Below are 14,967 nucleotides of genomic sequence, written 5' to 3' on the forward strand. Positions count from 1 at the left end.
TTCCTGGTCATTTCAGTAGCTTGAAATAATGTGACTCAGTGTTTTTATGATTGAATTTTATGGTCTCTCCTTACTGTATTATGGCAGGTCCTTACTATATTATATGTCTTGTGTTCATGTCAGCAATATAATTCAACTTCATTATTATAACATTCTTTTTGATTAGTAAACAGTTACTGATTTTTTTTCAAATATATTCATAAACAGTACTATTTGGTGGGTGTTTTTTGGTGTGTGTGTATGTTAATCTGTTATTGTCTATCTTTGGTATCTAAATATGAAAGTTCATATAAAAATTCAAGATTTCCATCTCTTTTCTAGGCTTTGGATGGGTGTAAAAAGATAAAAGGAATTGCCATTTTTAATCTACATTTTAATATTTTTTAAATCAACGTGCCACTTCTAATAAAGGTGTTAATTTAATGCATAATTTCTTTATTTTTTCTGCTTTCCAAAGAAGTTAGCCAAATCAGTACTACTTCCTAAAATCATTCCCCTCTTAGAATTAAGGATATAGGTTATCACTTTTTGAAGGTCTGGTGTGTGGTATAAAATCTAGCACTTTTGGCTGGATAGAACTTTGATCACTTTTGCAATTTATCATATAGCTACTAGTCCGTGGAAGTTTTTCCTTTCTACTTGGGTTAAGTTTGCTCATTTTTATGTTCTTGGCTATTGACATATATTGTCAAAGTGTTCAAAGTTTATTGGTATAATTTGTATCTTTAATTTGATTTTATAAGTTTATACAGCTTATTCCTCTTTTTAAAAAGCCAAAGTGATAGATCTCAAAGATAAATTGCTTTAATTAAATCTATACCTGAATGTATATACATGCATAGTCAATTAGAGCATAGTTTGACTGAGTATAATTTCTGTGTTTAAAATTATCTTCCTTCAAAATGTTTAGAAATTACTCCATGGTTTCCTGATATTTGACATTGAGAATTCTCTTGGTAGTCTCACTCTTTGTTTCATATGATACTTGATTTTTCTCTCTAGAAACCTGCAAAATTTTCATCATTTCAGTTCAGAAGTTTTACCAGGATGCTTCTGGTTTTGTTTCGTTTTTTAATATTCTTGTCTAACAGTTAGTGGGTCCTTTTGATCTCGAAAAACTGAAGACTTTCAACAGTACATCTGGAGGATTTATTATTAGGTCTCTGGTTTCTCTGGGTGTGGAGTTTCTTCCACAGCTCTGTTGGTAAGATTTGTCTATTTGATTATTTTCATTTCCCTCCATTGTCACAGAGGTGGGGGGGTTTCTGAGCTCTGCCTAATTTTTCCTAAAATTAGAAATTACTGAAATTGGGATTTTTCAGTAAAAAAAGAAATTACTGAAATTGGTACAGTCATGGAAACCAAAATTGAGGTTCCTCAAAAAATTGAAAATACAAATATCAAATGATCCAGCAATTCTGTCTTGATACATATCCTAAGGAAATGAAATCAGGATTTTGAAGAAATATCTGCACTCCCATATTCACTGCAGCATTATTCACAATAGCCAGAACATGGAAACAACTTAAATGTTTGTTGATGGATTGATGGGTAAAGAAAATGTAGTGTGTATATACACAATGTAGTATCATTCAACCTTAAGAAGAAGGAACTCCTGTCATTTGTAACTACATGGATGAAACTGGAGGACATTATGCTAAGTAAAGTAAGCCAGACACAGAAAGACAAATACTGCTTAGTCTTAATATGTGTGACTCTTAAAAAGTAAAACTCATAGAAGAGTAGAATGGTGGATACCAGAGGCCAGATATGTTGGTAAAAGGGTACAAAGTTGCACTTACTTAGGATGAATAAGTTCTGATGATCTAATGAACAGCATGGTGACCATAGTTAGTAATATTGTGTTGTAAACTTGAAATTTGCTAAGAGAATAGATCCTAAGTGTTTTTACCATACACAAAAAAATGGTCACTCTGTGTGATGGTGAAATGTTAATTAGCTTGATTGTGATAATCATTTTATAATGTATAATGTATAATCAAAACATTGCATTGTATACATTAAATATATACAGTTTTCATTTGTAAATTATACTCAGTAAATCTGGGGGAAAACAAAACAAAACAAAACAAAAAAGGTAACATTTGCTGTGTATCTCCTAGTTTCTCTTCATCTGATTGGACCATTTTGTCTTTTGATCTTGATTTTGTTTTTAATTTTTCTTCTTTATTTTCATTAGCACTTTGTGAGGAGAATTAGTTAAAAGGCTAAATACTTAATCTTGAGGTAGAAATTAAATTCTCTTGATTTGCAAGAATTTCTTTTATTTATTAAGGATATTAACTCTTTATCCATGATCTCTATCTATTATATTTTATGCATTATACTTGCTTTAAAGTTTATAGTGTTCTTGGGGCACCTGGGTGGCTCAGTTGTTAAGCGTCTGCCTTCGGCTAAGGTCATGATCCCGGGGTCCTTGGATCAAGCCCCGCATCAGGCTCCCTGCTCAGCCAGGAACCTGCTTCTCCCTCACCCACTTCCCCTGCTTGTGTTTTCTCTCTCTGTGTCAAATAAATAAAATCTTTAAAAAAATGGGGGGGGAGGTCTGGGTGGCTCAGTCATTAAGTGTCTGCCTTCAGCTCAGGTCACGATTCTGGGGTCCTGGAATCGAGCCCCACATCGGGCTCCCTGCTCAGCCAGGAGCCTTCTTCTCCCTCTCCTGCTCCCCCTTCTTGTGTTCCCTCTCTTGCTGTGTCAAATAAATAAAATCTTAAAAAAAAAGTTTATGGTGTTCTTTATTTGCACAAATATAGTTTATGTAATCATATCTGCTATTCCTAAAGGGCCCGATTTTTGTTTTCATTTTATGTAGACTTTCTCTCTCAGAATATTATATAAATATCATAAAGATTTTCCAAGTGTTTTCAGTAGATTTAAAGTTTCATTATATATACATACATTCTGTTATCTATTATCTATCTATCTATCTATCTATCATCTATCAATCACCTACTATCTACCTAACCATCTGTTATTTTATAGTTATACAGAAATAGTGCTTTTTAAATAATATGAAGTATGATTTTCTTTATTTTTCAAATGATGAGACTGTTTATTAAATAACTTATACCTTCTCACATATTATTGTACATCTCACCTACTGCATGCTACAAATCATCTCGGGCCCCAAGAAGATGAACGCAAAAGGATAGATCAAGTTTCACCCTAAAGGAACTTAAAGTATAAAATGGTACATTGGCAAACATAGGAAAAGGTGTGGTCAGGAGGGTATAGCTAACTGTCAACAGTAGTGTTTACCCAATTTCTGTATGCATGCTTTATTGAATTTATTGCAATTGACTTTTCTCTAGGCCAGACAATGACTTTCCTAAGAGACATTCTAAAGCTAAGACCATTAAGCAAAGATGACAAATTTTTTAATTAAACAGGAAAACGTTTTTTTTTCCCCAAGTCTAAGGAACTTTTAGGGAGATTTCTGAGTCCACATAATTTCTCAGATTAGATTTAGATCTTACCAATAGGAAACAGAAGATATACATATGGAAAGAAATAGAAGTTGAGCTCCTGGAGCCCTTGGAAGAGTCTTATTTCTTAATTATTAAAATCTCTATCCCAAGTGTCATAATTCAGAGGGGAGTAAATAGGACCACTGATTCAGGAATAGAAGCAGGCTGTGCCCATCTTTTTTTTTTTTTTGGTATATGAATCCTAGTTTATTAATACTAATAACATAGTCAAGATTGTTTTTTGACAGTTCTCAGTCTGATTTTTTTTCTTAAAGTTACTGTATCATATTTTGTAATTTTCTTTTTTTCTATTATTTTTATGTTATGTTAATCACCATACATTACATCATTAGTTTTTGATGTAATGTTCCATGATTCATTGTTTGCATATAATACCCAGTGCTCCATGCAGAACGTGCCCTCCTTAATACCCATCACCAGGCTAACCCATTCCCCCACCCCCCTCCCCTCTAGAACCCTCAATTTGTTTTTCAGAGTCCATAGTCTCTCATGGTTTGTCTCCCCCTCTGATTTCCACCCCCTTCATTCTTCCCCTCCTGCTATCTTCTTCTTCTTCTTCTTTTTTTTTTTTTAACATATAATGTTTTATTTGTTTCAGAGGTACAGGTCTGTGATTCAAAAGTCTTACACAATTCACAGTGCTCACCATAGCACATACCCTCCCCAATGTCTTATCACCCAGCCACCCTATCCCTCCCACCCCCCCACCACTCCAGCAACACTCAGTTTGTTTCCTGAGATTAAGAATTCCTCATATCAGTGAGGTCATATGATACATGTCTTTCTCTGATTGGCTTATTTCACTCAGCATAATACCCTCCAGTTCCATCCACGTTGTTGCAAATGGCAAGATTTCATTCCTTTTGATGGCTGTATAATATTCCATTGTATATATATATATATATATATATATATATATATATATATATATATACCACATCTTCTTTATCCATTCATCTGTCAATGGACAGCTGTGCCCATCTTTTTAACAGGTTTCTCTGAGAGACAGCAGGCCCCATAGACAGTTCCCCATACCACTGGTCCAGGCAGTAGAATAGAATTATAGAGGGGCATGAGGAAGACTTATTGAGCCCTTAGGTTCCCTGTAAACTACTGAGGCAGCCACATATTTTCTCTTGGTTTTTCAAGTACTGTGACTGTGATGTTCCCATGGCTTAGGAGAGTCTTGTGGTATTCAAACAACATAATAATATAGTTGGAAAAAAAGTGGCCAATGTAGGTGAAGACAAGATAAGGATGACTGAGCCTCTTGGAAATGTGTATTAAAGTTTAAGACCTGGTGGAAAAGAAGCTGCAAGCCATGAGACTTGTGACATTAATATTGTTCAAGGTAGAAGAATTTTCATGTTGAAAATGCCAGTGGTGTATGAGGAATTGAAAAGCTAGTGGGCAGAGGGAAGGGTAACTGGCTAGATACAAATTTGGGGTGTGGCAGAAGCCATGCTATGACAGATCATAATAGCACATTGTTGAATTGCTGTAACTTGCTAACATTATCTTTTAGAGCAATTTTCAGCATATTACTATACTAATTCCATTTTTTCTCCCTTCACTGATTTATTATTCCAAGAGGAAGATGAATTTTTATTCTGAAAAAATAAAATTTAAGTTTTTTTGGAACTCTGTTACATTATAGAATTTAATTTAGATAAAATTGATATTTTTCATTAATAAACCTTTCTATGAAGCTGTTATAGTCCTACTTTTTTTTTTTTAAAGATTTTATTTATTTATTTGACAGAGACAGACACAGCGAGAGAGGGAACACAAGCAGGGGGAGTGGGAGAAGGAGAAGCAGGCTTCCCTGCTGAGCAGGGAGCCCGATGTGGTACTCGATCCCAGGACTCCAGGATCATGACCTGAGCCGAAGGCAGTCGCTTAACCAACTGAGCCACCCAGGCGCCCTATAGTCCTACTTTTAAAGAACTACTATTTTGTATTCCTGTATAGATTATGAAATTTCCTTACGTGGGTCTAGGAAATTATTTTCAAGTTCTTTTCTTAGATCTGTAAGTGTTTTGATGTAATTGTGAATAAAATCCTTTTAAAATCATATTTCCTAAATACCTAGATATCTTGTATATGAACTTGATTTTTTGTTTATTTATTTTGTACTCCAGCCAACAGTTGGTGCTACTGGTTAGTTTCACACTTACCTTGTAAGCTGTTGAGCTTTTAGGAAAGCCTTATATTTATAAAAAATATAAAGAGGCTATATATAAACAATATAAAATTGTTTCTCTTATTCTGTATTTACATTTAAATTACTTTATTGAGTTTTAGTTATTTGTCCTTATTTTACTTTTTAAGACTCCCAAAGCAATGCATAATAATAATGGTTTAAGTGAAGTACCTTAAAATAAAAAGTCATCTAATATTTACTATCATTGAGGATAATTTTGATTGCAATTTCATATTAATATTATTCTTCAGTTAAACCTAGTATCTACTAGTTAATAATTTACCAAATAAGACCTCCACCCTCCCCTCTGAAGAGGCTTCAGAAATAGAGATTTGATTTCATCATCTTTTGAGATGACTTAAATTCTTATTATGCTTTGGCATTCTTAGTAATAACCTGTTTTTAGTAATAAACCGTTCTTTTATTCACACAAATTTAAGCACTTATTAGATGCTGTGTTATAAACACTGTTTAATTATCTTCATCTTCTACTAATCCACCTCCCTGAAAAATATTACTCATCTCCACTTCAAATTAAGTGTTTAGTATGTAAGCATTCATCAAAAGAATAAATGAATTATTTCCTGTCTGGATCTTTAAACTTTGGACAAATTTGGTATTTCTTACCACTGAGAAGGTGTAGAATATTGACCTCTCTGCTTATGGTCAGCTCTCCAGGAATTACAGTTATTGGTGAAATTCCTCTCTGTGACCAGAAATAAATATTAACATTTTAAAAATGATCGTGACTTGTAAAAGAACCTGAAGTAGTGTCATCCCTAGAAAGGGAAGTTCACTACTATCCAGATAGCAAAGGTACCAACTTTTTTGTGCTTTTCACTAAAGAAATTGTCTAAGGGTGAAGTACTCAAGGATTCAAGTCTAAGGTTGGAATTGAGGAAGAGAAGTTAAATCTGTTTTCTCTTGTCCCTCTTTCTTTTGTCTTGGGAAAGATACCCAAGTACCCTTGCCAGCTTCCATTAGACACCTGACCTCTCTACAAGCTCCTTTGAGTAGAGTTCCTCTGTAAACACAGAAATAGAAATCACAGTGAGCAGAAAAAGTAACCTGTCTTTGTAATTATCTGAAATTATTATTTTTTTTAAGCTCCATGGGGCTTGAACTCATAGCCCTAAGATCAAGAGTCACATGCTCTACTGACTGAGCCCCTATCAGACACCATTTTCTTGCCACATTCAGTTTGTCCTAAAGACTTCTTGTTGCTCACCTATTTGTGTTGGCCTTGTTCCTGCCCTCATGGGTAAGACTAGATTGGTGTATGATTAGATTGCATCGTTATATCTTTATAATGTTTGTTGTGTCCTCTTTAGTCAGCAAATACAGCATATCTGACTATAACGTATTTCGAAGAACAGTTCTGTACTGAGTCAAGTATCATCAAATGGCTACCTGATTTGTCCTTAAGAAATTCCTTTTATCAGTGCCCAAAGATTTTTCTCACACACACATGGTACTTGTTTGGTTTTCTAACAACTTTAGGGATGAATGGCATCATCCATTCAGCAAGCATAAGACAGTAAGGAAGCACATGGTTTGCACAGGTGTGCTTGTCTAATAGCTCAAAGCTTTTTATCAGGAATCTTTGACAGCCAGGTCAGTATATTTAAAATCAAATACAAGGACTTTCCAGAAGGGTACTCAGTTAAGAAAGAAAAAAATACAGGGAGCTCAAATACAGACACAAGACGTTATTTGAAATGTTCTAGATTTACAAGGATGACTCCAAGGTCTTTCTGAGTAACCCTATTTCCACTGCTCCCTCTCCATTTCCTATCTTGTTCTTTCTGTCCTCCTTCTTTTGTAGAGAACTACACATTCTTCCTTGAAAGAATTATGTTAACCAATTTTCCTCTAATTTCAAATTTTTCATGGAATGTTATCAGCTTGCAACATTTCTTTCTTTCTTTTTTTTTTTTTTTTTTGCAAAAGTTGTACTGAAGTGCTCAAACTGCAAATAGTTACCTGAATATAAAGTCCAGGAATTTTGGTATCAAAGTTAAGAAAGCTCTCTTTCTATCCATTTTTTTTTCTTTAGAACTCCCTTCAGAAGGGTAGTCTTTGCATATACATATTACTAACGAATAAATTCTTAATGTTTTAATTAGCAGTAAATTTTGCACCACATAGAATAGTTCTCCAAACAATGAAGTTGTGTGTTCATTTAGATTTAGATTGTGGCATAGCTTATACTGTGACTTTTTCATCTTTTTAATAAAAATAATGAATGATATGAAATATTTCCAGAAATCAGAGTAAGACCATGGCAATTCCTGATGTGGCTATATACTGATCTCTCTGATTCTTTGCCTCTTGTAATGATATTCATATGTCAAAACCCAACCCAAATATCATTTTTTATCAAATTATATATTGCCCTCCTAGGCAGAGTTAACCAATTCCTTCTGTATTTCCAAAACACTTGTACGATAACCCTGTATGAGAACTTCTCTGATAACCCATGTATAATAATTGTATCAATAACTTGTATTTTTTGTTTCAGTCACACATCAGAAGGTTAGCTCCTTGAAAGTAGGGACTCCAGTGCCTGGAGGTGTATTATAAATGAAGAATAAATGAAAAAATGAATTAATTACTATAACAAAATTTGGTGTTGTATTAAACCCATTTAAAAAAACCCATTCATTTGTTAAACAAATATTTATCAAACTTCTATTAAAGTCAGGCCTTGTTTTTAGGCCCAGAGGATATAGCAGAGAACAAAATCAATTAAAATCCCTGACCTAATGGAATTGATGAGCTAGAAAATTATAAAACTGTAGAAATTTGACCATCTTATCTACAAAAATGACAAATGTATATGATTCAAATGAATATATTAAGAAACTAGATTCAAAGCTTTTTGAAGCAGTGGTTGTATTTCCTTTACTTGTTATATTCCCCATGGTGGTTAACTTGAGAACTCTGTCAACACTCATGTACCAGGCTAGTCTGAGTCCCCATCTTCTGTTACCTGGGTTACTGAAATAGCCTCCTTCATGGTCTCCCTGCTATATGACCTCTTTGTTCCTGATTTTATCAAACCAGCCCAAGCTCAAGCCTATTTAAAGGGTCTATGAATCAGATCATGACACTCTTCTTCACAAAACCCTATGGTGGTTTCCCATTTCACTACGAGGTAGCACCAGCTTTCTTGCCGTGGCCTACAAGGGCCTTATATATTCTAGTATCCCACTCTTCTTCCCCTTTGGTGTCCCTATTTCATATTGCACACATACTTGATCAAGCTGTTTCCACCACACTGGCTTCATGCATATACCAGTGATGCTTCTGCTTCAGGGCTTTTGTACTACCTCTTTCTTCTGCCTGGAAAGTTCTTCCCTGTGATACATAATTGACTAACTCCTCACCGCTTTCAAATTCTAGCTCTAATGTCATTTCTCAATGGGCCTACTCTGATTGTACTTTCAAATGTTACCTATCATTCTGAAGCACCCATTATCTTTTCCTCTTTTTTTGTTTCCCATAGCCCAGGGGATATTCTTTCATACCCTATAATTAACTTATTTATTATGATTATTGTTCATTGCCTCTCTGCCCTGCTAGATGGTAAGTTCCATGAGAGCACTATTTTTTTTTTTTAAATATTGTTCACCAATATCCCATGACCCTAGAATAGTGCCTGGCATACAGTAGGAGCTCAAAAAATGTGTGTGTGTGTGTGTGTGTGTGTTTAATGACTGGATAAATGTTGGCTATTCTGAATTAGACTGGATGGTCACATATTATTTGAAAAATAGAATATGCTAATGCTCCTCCTACCTTAATACTCTGCATTATAATCCAGAAGAAAATAAGGGTAAGGAAACTACCATTTATTTATTTCCCAGTGTTTAGCAGGCAATATGCTAGGAGAATTACTATTTTTCATTTGACTCTAATAACTCTATAATAATCACAGTTTTACTGAGGAAGCTGAGAATGAGGAAATTAATATAACTTACGGCCTTACCCTGGAAGTGTTGGAATGCCTTAGGCCTCCTTGCTCTTCCCATTACATTGCATAGCCTAAAAATATTTTTAAAATAATTGGTATAATTTCCAAAATGGGTGTCAGTAAGTTGGGTAAATCCTCTGGAAAAAAAAAAAAAGCAATTCCATCTCTATCATATACTGGTTTAAAAGCAGGCAGGACATAACATAATAAAATAAAATTAAAAAAAAATAAAAGCAGGTGGGGTTGGAGGAAGGGAATCTATTTGCCTATTGATTAGAAAGTCACTACTGCTGTTTCTGTTAGATTACTGCTAATACACTCTTCACCAAAGAGAAAAAAATGCTAAAATTTTTATTAAAAAATCCTATCATGACAGTCAGTTCAATCAAACAAGCATTAGAAATGTATACCACAGAGTTTTTTATAGGCTGTTCTGATTTCTGACTATATAAGAAAGAACTAATGTTCTAGGGAGTTAAGTTTAGATGTTACATTTTCAAATGAGTGAAGACTTTTATTTACAAGTATATCCTTCGCAATCTTGCCAAATATTATGCTCTTGGAAATACAGCTATCAAAAAGTCTTTGTATTGCTTCATGTGAACTAGAAGTAAAGTAAGGATTAAAAACATTTTTTTTTTTTTTGACACTCAAGTGTGGAGCTTTTTCTGGCTACATAAAGATATCCCAGTGTTACAGAAATTCTCTACAATGCTATGGCAAACTCAAAATTGATTTTTATGTGGATTTGGAAAAATTATCTACTGCCTATCCAATCTTATAATTAGGAAAGGGCTGGAATTAATGATCTTTTTTTCCCCTTTAAAATAGGGAATTCAACTTCAGGGTAAAATTAATTATCTTCTTGGTTGATCTAGAGTATTTTTTGTCCTGAATAATGAAATGACATTCTCAGTAATATGTCTGATGTAATATGCCCATTTTGCCATAAGTAATATCCTTTTGACTGACTTCATAACACAGTAGTATTATGGTGTGGGATAGTATTATGGTGTGGGCCAGCAATTGAGCTAGTTATGACTGCTGAATAGAAAAGGTTGGCTAGTTTTGCAGTGTATCTAACTATGGTTATTCCTTTTATTCTGTTGAAGTGTTCAGTAGTTCAGAGTGAAGAATGTGTATAATGATTTATTTTAGATGGCAAGAACAAAGAAATAACTCTTTTGCATTATGGTATGTGGACCGTGTTGTATATGTAGAGTATGATATTTCACATATAAAACATCTGTGTTAAAATCGGGACTTACTAGATTTTAGTTTCTTCATATAAAAATCTTGTAAGTAATGTCTTCAAAATTATGAATCTTACTCAACTAGATACACTTTTAAAATTTATTTGCAGTTTACCTAGTTCTCCACATGATTCCAATTCTTTGAAATTGATTGAGGCTTTCTCAGGACCTAACTAGGTTTTATGTTGGTAAATGTTCCATGCATACTTGAAAACAAGTATTATGTTGTTGTTGGGAATGTTCTGTGTATTCCAAATTAGGTCAGCTTTCCTTACTGAGTTGTTCAGTTCTTCATCTTTACTCATATCTTTTTTCTGGGTGTTCTATCAGCAATTGAGAGAGAGATGTTAAAGTCTTCCACTATGACTGATGAAAACCCATTGCAGCTAAGGCAATGGGAGTTTTAAAAATTTACCCCTGGAAGGGGGGGGGTAATACATGCCAGGCCTAGAACTACAGGTGAGGAGGGAGAAAGCCATACCCCCTGAGACTCACTGGCACAGAAAATGTATACCTGCTTCGGCCTCCCCACCCCCTCACCAGGATAACAGGTCTTGGGTAAAAGTAACAGTGGAATACAGCTGTGGGATCTGCAAGACACAGGCTCTGAGGTGCAGTGCAAAGGGAAAACCCAAGGCTGAGTGGAGCTAATATTTAGAATAACTGCAGCATACCTAAACATAAGATATTGCTAGCACAATTTCAGTTATTAGTTTGTTATCATTATTCTAGAATTTCCATTTGTTCCTGTGCTCTTGAAAATTATGTCTTCTATTTCCTTGAACACAGCACAATTAATGTTAAATTCATGGATGGTAATTATTGGGTCCGTTCCTCTTGATTTTTTTTTATCATGTCATCTTGTCTTTGAACTCTTTCTTTTTTGATGGGTTCCAAACAGTGTATATTTATAAGTTAGAAGGGACTTGAGGCTTAGGATGATGATATGGTATTGAAAGACAGAGGAATTAATAGATCTAGAACAGTGATTTTATAGGGATTTAGATCATGCAACACTAGACTTCACATCCCGTGTATTCAGGTCCATTTCCGATTCACATTTCTTTTTTCCGGGAATATAACCTTTTATGGTTCTTTCTCAAAACATAGTTTTCTTATGAGCTTCCCATTTCTTACAGGTCATTACTACTTTTTTTTTTTTTCCTTTTAAAGAATTGGCAGAAGCCTTCAAGCGAAATATGGTTACACTGGCCAGGCTTAACTGCCTGAGTTTTCCTCCTTTCCTGAATATTAACCCGATAGTTCTGCATTGTCTTGTAATTATTTCTATTTAATTTCAGTTTGAAGGTCAGTCCTAATTTCTTAGTCTATCATTGCTGGTGTAATTGTAGTTTAACTTCCATTTCTAATATTATGAGTAAGGTTAAGCATTTTGTTGTAGGTTAACATTCCATATACATTTCTTTTTTTTTAAATTTTATTTTATTATGTTAATCACCATACATTACATCATTAGTTTTTGATGTAGTGTTTCATGATTCCTTGTTTGCGTATAACACCCAGTGCTCCATTCAATACGTGCCCTCTTTAATATCCATCACCAGGCTAACCCATCCCCCCACGCCCTCCCCCTTTGGAAACCTCAGTTTGTTTCTCAGAGTCCATAGTCTCTCATGGTTCGTCTCCCCTTCCAATTTCCTCCCCTTCATTTTTCCCTTCCTAATATCTTCTCTCTCTCTCTTTTAAAATATAATGTATTATTTGTTTCAGAGGTACAGGTCTGTGATTTATCAGTCTTACACAATTCACAGCACTCATCATAGCACATACCCTCCCCAATGTCTATCACCCAGCCACCCCATCCCTCCCACTGCCTACCACTCCAGCAACCCTCAGCTTGTTTCCTGAGATTAAGAATTCCTCATATCAGTGAGATCATATGATACATGTCTTTCTCTGATTGACTTATTTCACTTAGCATAATACCCTCTAGTTCCATCCACGTTGTTGGAAATGGCAAGATTTTGGTTTTTTTTTTTTTTTTTGATGGCTGCATAATATTCCATTGTATATATATCCCACATCTTCTTTATCCATTCATCTGTTGATGGACATCTTGGCTCTTTCCATAGTTTGGCTATTGTGGACATTGTTGGTATAAATACTGGGGTGCATGTGCCCCCCTTTGGATTACTACATTTGTATCTTTGGGGTAAATACCCAGTAATGCAATTGCTGGGTCATAGGGTACCTCTATTTCCAACTTTTTGAGGAACCTCCATACTGTTTTCCAGAGTGGCTGCACCAGCTTGCATTCCCACCAACAGTGTAGGAGGGTTCCCCTTTCTCCGCATCCTCGACAACAGCGGTCGTATCCTGACTTGTTAATTTTAGCCATTCTGACTGCTGTGAGGTGGTATCTCATTGAGGTTTTGATTTGGAATTCCCTGATGCCGAGTGATGTTGAGCACTTTTTCATGTGTCTGTTGGCCATTTGGATGTCTTCTTTGGAAAATTGTCTGTTCATGTCTTCTGCCCATTTCTTGACTGGATTATTTGTTCTTTGAGTGTTGAGTTTGGTCAGTTCTTTATAGAGTTTGGATACTAGCCCTTTATCTGATACGTCCTTTGCAAATATCTTCTCCCATTCTGTCAGTTGTCTTTTGGTTTTGTTGACTGTTTCCTGTGCTGTACAAAAGCTTTTTATCTTGATGAAGTCCCAATAGTTCATTTTGCCCTTGCTTCCCTTGCCTTTGGTGATGTTTCTGGGAAGAAGTTGCTGCAGCTGAGGTCGAAGAGGTTGCTGCCTGTGTTCTCCTTTAGGATTTTGATGGACTCCTGTCTCACATTTAGGTCTTTCATCCATTTTCAGTTTATTTTTGTGTGTGGTGTAAGGAAATGATCCAGTTTCATTCTTCTGCATGTGGCTGTCCAATTTTCCCAACACCATTTGTTGAAGAGACTGTCTTTTTTCCATTGGACATTCTTTCCTGCTTTGTCGAAGATTAGTTGACCATAGAGTTGAGGGTCCATTTCTGGGCTCTCTATTCTGTTCCATTGATCCATGTGTCTGTTTTTGTGCCAGTCCCATACTGCCTTGGTGATTACAGCTTTGTAAATAGCTTGAAGTCCGGAATTGTGGTGCCACCAGCTTTGCATTTCTTTTTCAACAGTCCTCTGGCTATTCGGGGTCTTTTCTGATTCCATTCAAATTTTAGGATTATTTGTTCCATTTCTTTGAAATAAGTGGATGGTATTTGGATAGGGATTGCTTTGAATGTGTAGATTGCTCTAGGTAGCATTGACATCTTCACAATATTTGTTCTTCCAATCCATGAGCATGGAACATTTTTCCATTTCTTTGTGTCTTCCTCAATTTCTTTCATGAGTATTCTATAGTTTTCTGAGTACAGATCCTTTGCCTCTTTGGTTAGATTTATGCCTAGGTATCTTATGGTTTTGGGTGCAATTGTAAATGGGATCGACTCCTTAATTTCTCTTTCTCCTGTCTTGTTGTTGGTGTATAGGAATGCCACTGATTTCTGTGCATTGATTTTATATCCTGCCACTTTACTGAATTCCTGTATGAGTTCTAGCAGTTTTAGGGTGGAGTCTTTTGGGTTTTCCACATAAAGTATCATATCATCTGCAAAGAGTGGGAGTTTGACTTCTTTGCCAATTTGGATGCCTTTGATTTCTTTTTGTTGTCTGATTGCTGTGTCTAGGACTTCTAGTACTGTGTTGAATAGCAGTGGTGGTAGTGAACATCCCTGCCGTGTTCCTGACCTTAGGGGGAAAGCTTTCAGTTTTTCCCCCATTGAGAATGATATTCACTTGAGTTTTTCATATGGCCTTTATGATATTGAGGTATGTGTCCTCTATCCCTACACTCTGAAGAGTTTTAATCAAGAAAGGATGCTGTACTTTGTCAAATGCTTTTTCTGCATCTATTGAGAGGATCATATGGTTCTTGTTCTTTCTTTTATTAATGTATTGTATCACATTGATTGATTTGTGGATGTTGAACTAACCTTGCAGCCCAGGGGTAAATCCCACTTGGTCGTG

The sequence above is a fragment of the Neomonachus schauinslandi genome, chromosome 8 (genome assembly GCF_002201575.2).
Source record: "Neomonachus schauinslandi chromosome 8, ASM220157v2, whole genome shotgun sequence".
Lineage (NCBI taxonomy): Eukaryota > Metazoa > Chordata > Mammalia > Carnivora > Phocidae > Neomonachus > Neomonachus schauinslandi.